At 39.4% G+C, this 9,462-nt stretch overlaps 1 pseudogene; it reads left to right on the top strand.

The window, feature by feature from the left end:
- Window positions 1–552: 552 nt before the first annotated feature.
- LOC102772966 lies at window positions 553–9,058 on the top strand (annotated as a pseudogene).
- Window positions 9,059–9,462: the final 404 nt, after the last annotated feature.

Below are 9,462 nucleotides of genomic sequence, written 5' to 3'. Positions count from 1 at the left end.
GCCAGTTTCGGCCCAATCCTGCAGAACAGGTCAAGGGATCCCACTGGTGCATGAATTCATGCACTGGGCCTCTAGTAAAGAAATAAAACAAGAAAATTCATTGTCCCATGAAGTTTATATTCTAGTGGTAGAGACTGACAATAAATAAGATTAGAAAGTAAAATATACAGTCTATTAGTAGTAAGTGTTAAAAAAAAATCAAAGCAGGCAAGGAAGATACAACCTGTGGGGCGTGGGGAGGTACCACATCTTGGGATGAGCAAGGAAGTCCTCAATGAGAAGGTGACATTTGAGTCAAAACCTGGAGAAAATGAGAAAGTGTGTCTGACAGGTAGCTGGGATGAGCTTTCCAAGCAGAGAAAACAGTCAATGAGAACATCCTGAAGCAGAAGCAAGGGGGGAAAGAGATGGGAGATGTAGTCAGAGAGGCAAAGTGAGGGTAGAGGATTAGAACAGGTCATCTAGGGTCTTTGGAGCCAGCAGAAAGATTTTGGCTTTTACTCTTAGTGAAATGGGAAATGACTGAGAGATTTTGCAGAGAAGAGTCGTAAGATGACTTCTACTTTAACAGAATCATTCTGGCTGCTCTTTGACAAAAAGAGAACAAGAGTACTATTCCAAGGCTACTGCAATGACCCCGGTGAGATATGATGATAGTGCCCAATGGAGAGGAGTAGTGAAATGGGGAGAATGAATAACTTCTGGTCTTTATTAAACTAATGAGTAGTAAAATGTTTTCCACTTAATAGTGATGGTTTACATTTTACTTAAACATATAATGTTCATAAATGGAATAAAAGATATGTACAAAGATTTTTATTAATTAGACAGTCTTTAAAAATGTCCATAAGTATATGTTTCTACTTTTGTTAATAAAAGTCATAGACTATTTGTTTACAGACAGTTATATTTATTTTTACAGAATGACCAAATAGATTATCCATCTGGTTTATTTGCTCTTAAAACATATATTTCCCTTTGAAACTAATTCTAGATGTCAGCATTTATAGAAAATTCAAGAAGAATATCTTTATTTGGAGGGAAAAACAAATTTTACAAAAGCTTGAGGGCCCTGGACGGGTGGCTCAGTTAGTTCCAGTGTCATCCTGATGTGCCAAGGTTGTGGGTTTGATCCCTGGTTGGGGCACATACAAGAGTCCACAAATAAATGCATAAATAAGTGGAACAACAAATTGATGTTTCTCTGTGGCCCTTCTTCCTCTTTCTCTCTAAAAATCTATAATAATAAAAGGATAATATGCTAATTAGACCAGATATCCTTCTGGATATCATTCCGGATGTCCTTCTGGATGAAGCCAGGGCCTGAATGAAGCCTGGGTCCAAGATGCCAGAAGGAAGCCGGTGCTGGCAGCCAGGGGAAGGAAGACCTACTCTTGAACAAATTTCATGCATTGGTAAATAAATAAATAAATTAATTAATTAATTAATAGCACTGGCTGCAATGGATCAGTGGTTAGAGCATAAGCCCAGGCACCAAAGGATATCAGATTTGATTCCTAGTCAAGGGCATGTAGCTGGGATGCAGGTTAGATCCCTGGCCCCCATTGGGGCACATGCCGGAGACAACCAATTGATCTGTCTCTCTCACATTGCTCTTTCTCTCTCTCCCCCCTCCCTTCCCCTCTTTCTCTCTCTCTAAAAAATCAATGGAAAAATTATCCTTGGATGAGGATTAACAAAAATAAGTTAATAAATTAAGTAATTAATTAAAAATTCAATAAATAATTTTTTAAAAAATTTGAGATCTGCCACTATTCTGTATGCTTTGAACATAACAAAGATGTTAATTATATCATTTAAAATTCTAAATTAATAGTTTTAGCAAAATGAAAATCATTTTCTTTCCTGTAGAACAGATTTGTTTACTTGGGTTTTTATAAAGTAACTAGTAGCCCGGTGCACAAAATTTGTGCACTTGGTTGGGGGGGGGGTCCCTCAGTTATTAAACATTTTACGGCACAGCACTAGTCTCTGTTCTGTATCCTTCCGATGAAAAGTGGAGTTGGGTTGCAGCACAGGAGAGAAATTCAGAAGGGGAATATTGAAGTAATGACTACAGTAGGAGAAGAGGGAACCTGTTTCCCTGGCCACAGGTGCTGGTGCCCTGGACCAGAGGACTGGCAGCTTCTCTGGGTGGCTGCAGCCTGGGACCTCTGGCTGGTAGCTTCTCTGTCTCCTGGGCTGCAGCCAGTCCCAGGTGCTGGCGCCTGGACCAAAGGTGGGCGGCTTCTTCTTCTGGAGGATTCTTTTTCTTCTGTGCTTCCAGGGAGGGCAGTCAGTTATGTGTCATGCAAAAATAGGCATCACCTATCGCAGAAGCCGGGTGCGGGGCAGGGAAGGTGTGGCCAGGGACGCTGGCAGCGGCTTCTTCCCTGACCCTCACCCAGTTTCTGCAGTCACAGATCGCAGAAGCTGGGTGCAGGTCAGGGAAGCTGCGGCCGGGGACGCTGGCAGGGCTGCTTCCCTGCCCACGCACCTGGCTTCTGTGATCGCCCCTGCACCTGGGTTCTGCGGTCACCGATTGCAGAAGCTGGGTGCAGGGCAGGGAAGCCACGGCCAGGGACGCTGGCAGTGGCCTCTTCCCTGCCCCTGCACCAGGCTTCTGCGGTCATGGATGCTGTCTGTATCCACTTCCCTGCCCAACCCCCGAGGCTTCTCGATCACCCACTGGTGGCAGGGCAAAGGTGGCCTCCAGGGCCGACCTTTGCCCTGATCCCTGGCTCTTGCCTGTGCCTGGGTTTCTGATCACTGTCTTCCATCCTTCCCCTTTCGCCTCCCATCATTGCCAGTATGCAAATTAACCACCATCTTTGTTGGCGGTTAACCGCCATCTTTCTTGGCAGTTAATTTCATATCACCCTGGTTAGCCAATGGGAAGCGTAGCGAAGTTACAGTTAATTACCATGTTTGTCTATTATTAGATAGGATTTTTATTAGTGCTTTCATTTGATACTTCCTAATTACCTCTTTTGGATGAGTGTTAATATATTTTCACAGTGCTATCTGGTTGGATGTCAACTTTAGAGACAGTTGAGTTCTACTCTGTGTTTATCAATAAAACTGTTTTTGGTTGATTCTGAAAATAAAATGTGTGTTCTTGGACCATGGTCAAAAATATTTAGAGCATGTGAATTTTTTTATATCAATTAATTAGTTTGTTAAAATTCCCTTTCTGTGCCTCTTTGAGTTGGTTTACACTCAAATTCTTTTCAAAACAGAAAAATCTGTGATCATCTGGAGTTAAAAAAAAAATCTAAACAAAAGATCTCCAAGTTCCAAATAATGTAAAAGATAATATATGTGACAGTTTACAACTGCTTTTTCCCCAGTGGGAATATGGTTTATTGCAAGTCATCAAAAGCAGAGCTATCAAAAATTGCAATATGGTGTCTCAGTAGTTCTTACAAAAGTTAGCTCAAGCTAATAGGTTGCAAAAAGTCCAAACTAAAAAAAAGAAAATGCACCTAATATTTTGAAAATATGTTGCTGTGCACAAATCAATCATATTCTATAGATTCAGTGCTTATTTCTGCTTTAGGCAGCTTTAGAAATACTTCAGGATATTGGACACATTGTAGTACATTTTGCCATAGCCCAAAATTCACTGGCTTTTGATACTGGTATACCAATCACTTTCTCTGGTGCACAGAGACAATCTTGTTTGCATTTCTAACATCTTAGTTACATTCTGGCAGTAAGGACACTATGATGACTAGAAAAGAGAAAGATGTGATGGGCTTGCCACCACATGGAAGAGATTGAACTGCAATCTTCAGCACCATTCATACACAAGCGGTGAACAACAAAGGCCATTGAATTACAACCTGCCGAGCCCAGATTACATACCTCAAAAGCAAATCTTACCTCAGTGAAAACTCTTCTAAAATTTAAAATCAAACTCAAAATGTCCCAATATTTCCTTTAGAACTCAGACACTGTGTGTGAGAATGTTTTTCACAATGATTTTAGAGTGATTGGGTGATTAACCCTCTATTTATTCAGTTATGTGCAATCCCTAAATTGTTTGGCACAATTTTTCTCACAGTTGTTTTTCACACCCACAATACTGCCACATATGTTCTGGCCCTGGATATGGAAGCACTGTATGTTTCCTTTTATCTTCAGCATGTACAGTACTATTCATGTTAGAATTTAGAATTTGTTCTGCAATATGAGATTCAAAGATCATAGCACTGGACAATTAAAAGCATACTAGTTGGCCCTCATGAAGTCTTATTTCTAATCATTCCAAACTAATTCTGCTTTATTGACATACACACAGAAATACATACACACACATACATGTACCACATAAATAAATTATTAACTTCAAAACAAAGGCAACATCAAAGTTAGAAAGATTCTGTCAAAAAATCCTGTTTACTATGTTTACTTGTCCCCTTCAAAAAATAATTCCAAAGCAGGTTTGTTTTGCCCAGTTTTGTGTTTACATCATGAGAACACATTTGTAAGAATGAGAATCACTCCTATTGAAAATGTAAAAAATCATGTCCCATGTTATCATTAAGTTTATATATCCAGTACAGTTATTTGGAAAGGTTTCCAAAAATCTAAAAGAATTCAAGAGGAAACGCCTCTCCATTGTCAAACTTCGGTTGTTTAAAGTGACTCCAACTGGAACCAAGAAGTCTATTTTCATCACTGTTCACTGCTCATGTTCACAGCCAGGAAGTGTTCAGTCCCAGGCAGTGCACGCCTGCAGTGATATTTTATCACCTCACTAGCCTGTTCTCTATAGCTGAATCCGTCGCACCCCCACCTGTTACCTGATAACACCTCTCACATACCCCATCACAACACCTACCAAACTACATAAGAATTATACGTTCTGTGTCCGTTTCCTCCCAGAGCATGGGGCTTTTGAGAGTGGGACCATATTTCTCATCTTTTATTCTTAACACTTAGCATGGTGGTTGGTACATAGGCAGTAGCTGATATCAGTAAACATTGATTAAACAAATGCATCTCAGCCCAAATCTGCTTTCTTAGTATCTCAGTGAAAAACTATATTGTCTAAAAATGTATGGTCTTGAACAATGGCATATTTTGAAAATGTGCTTTCCAAATGAAGAAACTAAAAAATGCTTATGTTTATATAACAATTTTTGAAAATTATAATTTGTGCCGAACCTCTAAAGTTTGTGATAAATACATTTAAAATGAAATTCAATAATGATATACTGCTATGCACCCATTAGCAGTAATTAATAATTCTGACAATACCTACTGGGACTTCCAAATATCACTGATGTGAATGCAAAATTGTACAGCCACTTTAGAAAAACAGTTGTCAGTTTCTTACACATTTTAACATATATTTATCATGTGACACATAAATTTCACTCATAGATAGCTACAAAAGACAAATGAAAACTTATTTTCACACAAAACTTGTATACTAATGATTACAGCAGCCTCTTCTATCTCCAAGAACTAGAACAACCCAAATGACCTTCAAATGGTGAATACATAAGCAAATCATGGCCCATTCTTTAAATGGAATGCTGCTCAGTGATCCACATAACAGTATGAATGAGTCTCATTGCATTTTGTTGAATGAAATAAGCGTGCCCCTAAAGGCCACATAATCTATGATTTCCTGTGTATGACTATTAGTTTTCTATTGTTACCTAACATTACCACAAAATCAGCAGCTTATACTTCTCTGTATGTCAGAAGTCCAGGGCAGGTTCAGTTGAGCTCTGGTTAGGATCTCACAGGATAAAACAAGATGACATCTGGACTGGGCTCTTCCTGGACGTTTGGAGGAGAACAACTTCCAAAATCATTCAAGTTGTTGGCAGATTTTAGTTCCTTGTGATTGTGTTCAGGTGTTGGGCTTCCTGCTGCCTGTCCGTGAGGGTTTGCTTTCTGCTCCTAGACCTAGAGGCTTCTTTCAGGTGACCCTCCTTCAACAGCAAGCAGCAGAGGTACCTTGAATCAATTTCCTTCCTGCTTTTTATATCTGATTTCCTTTTCTGTTAGCAGCTGACAGAAATTCTCTGCTTTTAAAGGGCTTGTATGATTAGGTCCACCCATATAATGTAGCATAATAAGGAGTTTTTATTACCAGTGGTGACTGCCATCTTAAAATTGTGCCTCCCACAACTTTCTGAAAATGGCAAAACTATAGTGAAAGAAAGCAGATGTGTGGTTGCCAATGGTTAGATGCAGGGGCAGGGCTGACTAATAAGGGACTAAGGGGACAGTGAGAGAAAATTTGAGAGGGTGGAGGAAATGTTCCAAATGTTGACTTTTGTGGTAGCCACATGACTTTCTGAAGTTCTCAATACTCTTAGAACTGTATACCAACAATAATGAATTCTACTGTTCCTTCATTAAAAAAAAAGTTGAAAAAGAAAAAAATAGACCAAATTTTAAGATGTCTTTTCCTTCTAAGACTGAGCCACCTTAAATATCATTCTAAGTGAATTTGAACTTAGTTTTTTTCTATTCTTGATCATCTTGGGTACAGTCTAAAGGACAGACTAATTTGTAACAACATATTTTCATTAGAAAACCTAGATGCAAATAGCAGAATCCTTCAATAATACATTTCCATTCTAGCTCACATTTTTACTAGAATTCTTATTCAACTTTCAAAGCTTTCAAATCAGCCTTTCCCTCTACTCCAATTCTTGATTGTTCTCTCCTGTGAACATCAAAAATAACACTTGATTTTATATCATCAGTTATTTCTTATATTGGAACTTTATCTTCCTCCCCATTTTGGATAATTATACCTTCAGAGTATAAACGCTGAAGTCATAATAACTATTCTCTCTTTCTAATCTCCATGTCAAATCACTGTTCAGGTCTTATCCACTCTCCCACAGAACTGCCTCCCATGTTCATTGCACGCTCAGCTCTTCCTACCATACTCATTCATTTAGGAGTTCATTGCTTCTTAATTAAATCATTCTTTAAAAATCCATTTTTACTTTATATTTTCCATTTTCAAGCATTTTATTTTTTCTGCTACTTATTTAACCATTCTCAAAACCCAATTATTTCATTTTCTTCCTCAGAAATTTCAATGCCATCCCTCACACACTTTCCCAATTGAATAAAGTTTAAGCTTTCTAATCCTGGCATTTATGACTCTCCAAAGCCTGGCTGAAGCCTTCCTTTTTAGGTTTTTTTTTCCAAATATTATACATAAGATTTTACTAAAACCAAGCCTCTAATATTTTCACTATATCCATGCTGATTCCTCAATCTGGCATACCATGTCTCTTATTGTAATCTCCTACCATATTTTTCAAGGCTGAGATGAAAAGGAATTCCTTCTAAGACCTTAGTGCCTCACCTTTCTCAACCAAAGTGAATCTCTTTTTCTCTCAATATTCACAGAATAGGTAGGTAGGTAGGTAGGTAGGTGGATAGATGGTAGATAGATAAGAGATAGATGAGAGAGAAAGAGAGAGAGAGAGAGAGAGAGAGAGAGAGAGAGAGAGAGAGAGAGAAAGAGAGAAGTGAGCCTTAGAAGAAATGAGCTCAGGAAACAAGTTACAGAGGCAAAAGAAGGGCCCTTAGAAGGGGGATGGGCTGCTCCATAGAGAGAGCCTCACATAATTTTTTTCTTTAGTATCTTAATCACACTCCATATTCCAATTTTAATATGATGCATAATGAGATTATATATTACATTAAAATTCTGTGCTTGTCTTATTTATCCTTATTCATCTTGAAGTTCCCTACATTCTTCAGAAATAAAATTAGTTAAGGAAATTGAATCTGCTGCCTTACCCATAGCCTAAGGCCCAACACTGAGCCCAGTTGACTGTCACGGCATTGCTATGTGGTTTCTTTGCTTTTGGTACCCCTGAGATAGAATCTGGGAAGTCATGGCGGGAGTCAGTGCCATGCCAGAGACAACCGCCCTCTCCCCAGCAAGTGGTCCCTGCATGCAGAAGAAGGTGGCCCGTGTCTCGGTTGGCCTGGCTCAGAAGCCAGCGTCCTGACCATGAGGTCTGCCGGGCTTTGAACTGAATGCTGTTTATGATTACACAGCACCACCTGTGGAGAAAACCCTGGTGAAGCCACCATTCGGACAGCTCTTCCTTCTGGTTCTGTGGAAGAGTAGCCCCATGGTCCCAATTGGCTGCCAAACATCTCCAAAATGCAGGCACTGGTGTCCTAGGTGAGGATTATATAAGAGATACTGGTGTTCCGATTAATTTTGGTAAAGACAGGTTTCAAGAACATGTGGATTACTGTGGATATTCTGTGCTTCCTCTGGCTATAAAACAAGATTGTTAATAGCTATGAAAATACTCTGTCCAACTTGCCATACCAGATCCTTGCACCTGGACTTCAGGACTCATGCTAATAACACTCAGATTGACAAAACCAGGCCTCTGTGGCACAACTATTTTCTATGTGAATTTAAAGGAATTCAGGAACACTTTGGTCTTAATAACCAAAACTGGGATGAACTGCTTGGTGTACGGAACCTACCCACCCAGTCCTAGTCTCTCCTGCTCCAGTGCTTTGGTCTGTTGTGCTGACTTAGGGACATTCACAATTTGGGAATGAATCTATCCAAGGTGGAACTTGCAGAAATCTGCGTCAAGAGTGAGTGTTTTTACTGACACCCAAGGAGGAGGGATGGACCAGTCTATATAATTTCTTACAGAAGAGGAACTGCCAATTTGATAGAGTTCAGTCCTTGGACGAAACTAATATGAAACTCCCAAGTGGAGAAGTGTTTGTGATTGCTAACAGTTGTATGGAAATGAATAAGGCAGCAAATTCCCATTTTAACATCAGAGAGACAGGGTGTCTGCTGGCCTCAAAGCTTCTGACTAAGTACAAAAGCTTGCAATGGGATAAAGTATAGCAGCTAGAGGAGGTACAGGCCGACCTAGGGTTCAGTCTGGAAGAAATACTGTTGATCACAGTTGATGCTCTTCACCCTGGAACTGATAGTCCTGAGTAGATCTGCAGGTGTCTGGGAATCAGCCTCCTCAAGCTGCCCAGTTTTCTAGCAAATAGGCATGAAGCTCATTACTAGAGGAGTGAAGCCTAGGACCTGAGAAACAGTTTGTTTGCTACTAAATCTGGAGGTGCGGCTGTGTTTTCCTCTGAGGCCTTAACAATGTAGGAAAATCTCAGAGAAACTATTTAGGACATTTAGGAACTTGCAGGACTGCTTATGCCAAAATAAAGTATCCCTTTTTGTTTTGTAATATGATGAACCATTGCTGTTATTAAGATGTGTTTCTAAAGAAATGATTGAAAGCTCTCTATGCTTCATAATAATTATTTTCCATCTTAAATTATGTTTTCTATCAATAAGAGCCAAAATTATGGTTGGACAGGTATCTTAAGAATGATTAGTGGATTTACTGATTTCAAAATTTTTAAAAGATGAATTATAAAGTTCACTCAATACTGACCTCATAGTTTGGACTTGAA

This window comes from Myotis davidii, unplaced genomic scaffold, assembly GCF_000327345.1.
Source record: "Myotis davidii unplaced genomic scaffold, ASM32734v1 scaffold1881, whole genome shotgun sequence".
Classification (NCBI taxonomy): domain Eukaryota; kingdom Metazoa; phylum Chordata; class Mammalia; order Chiroptera; family Vespertilionidae; genus Myotis; species Myotis davidii.
This window is presented reverse-complemented; position numbering and strand designations above follow the sequence as displayed.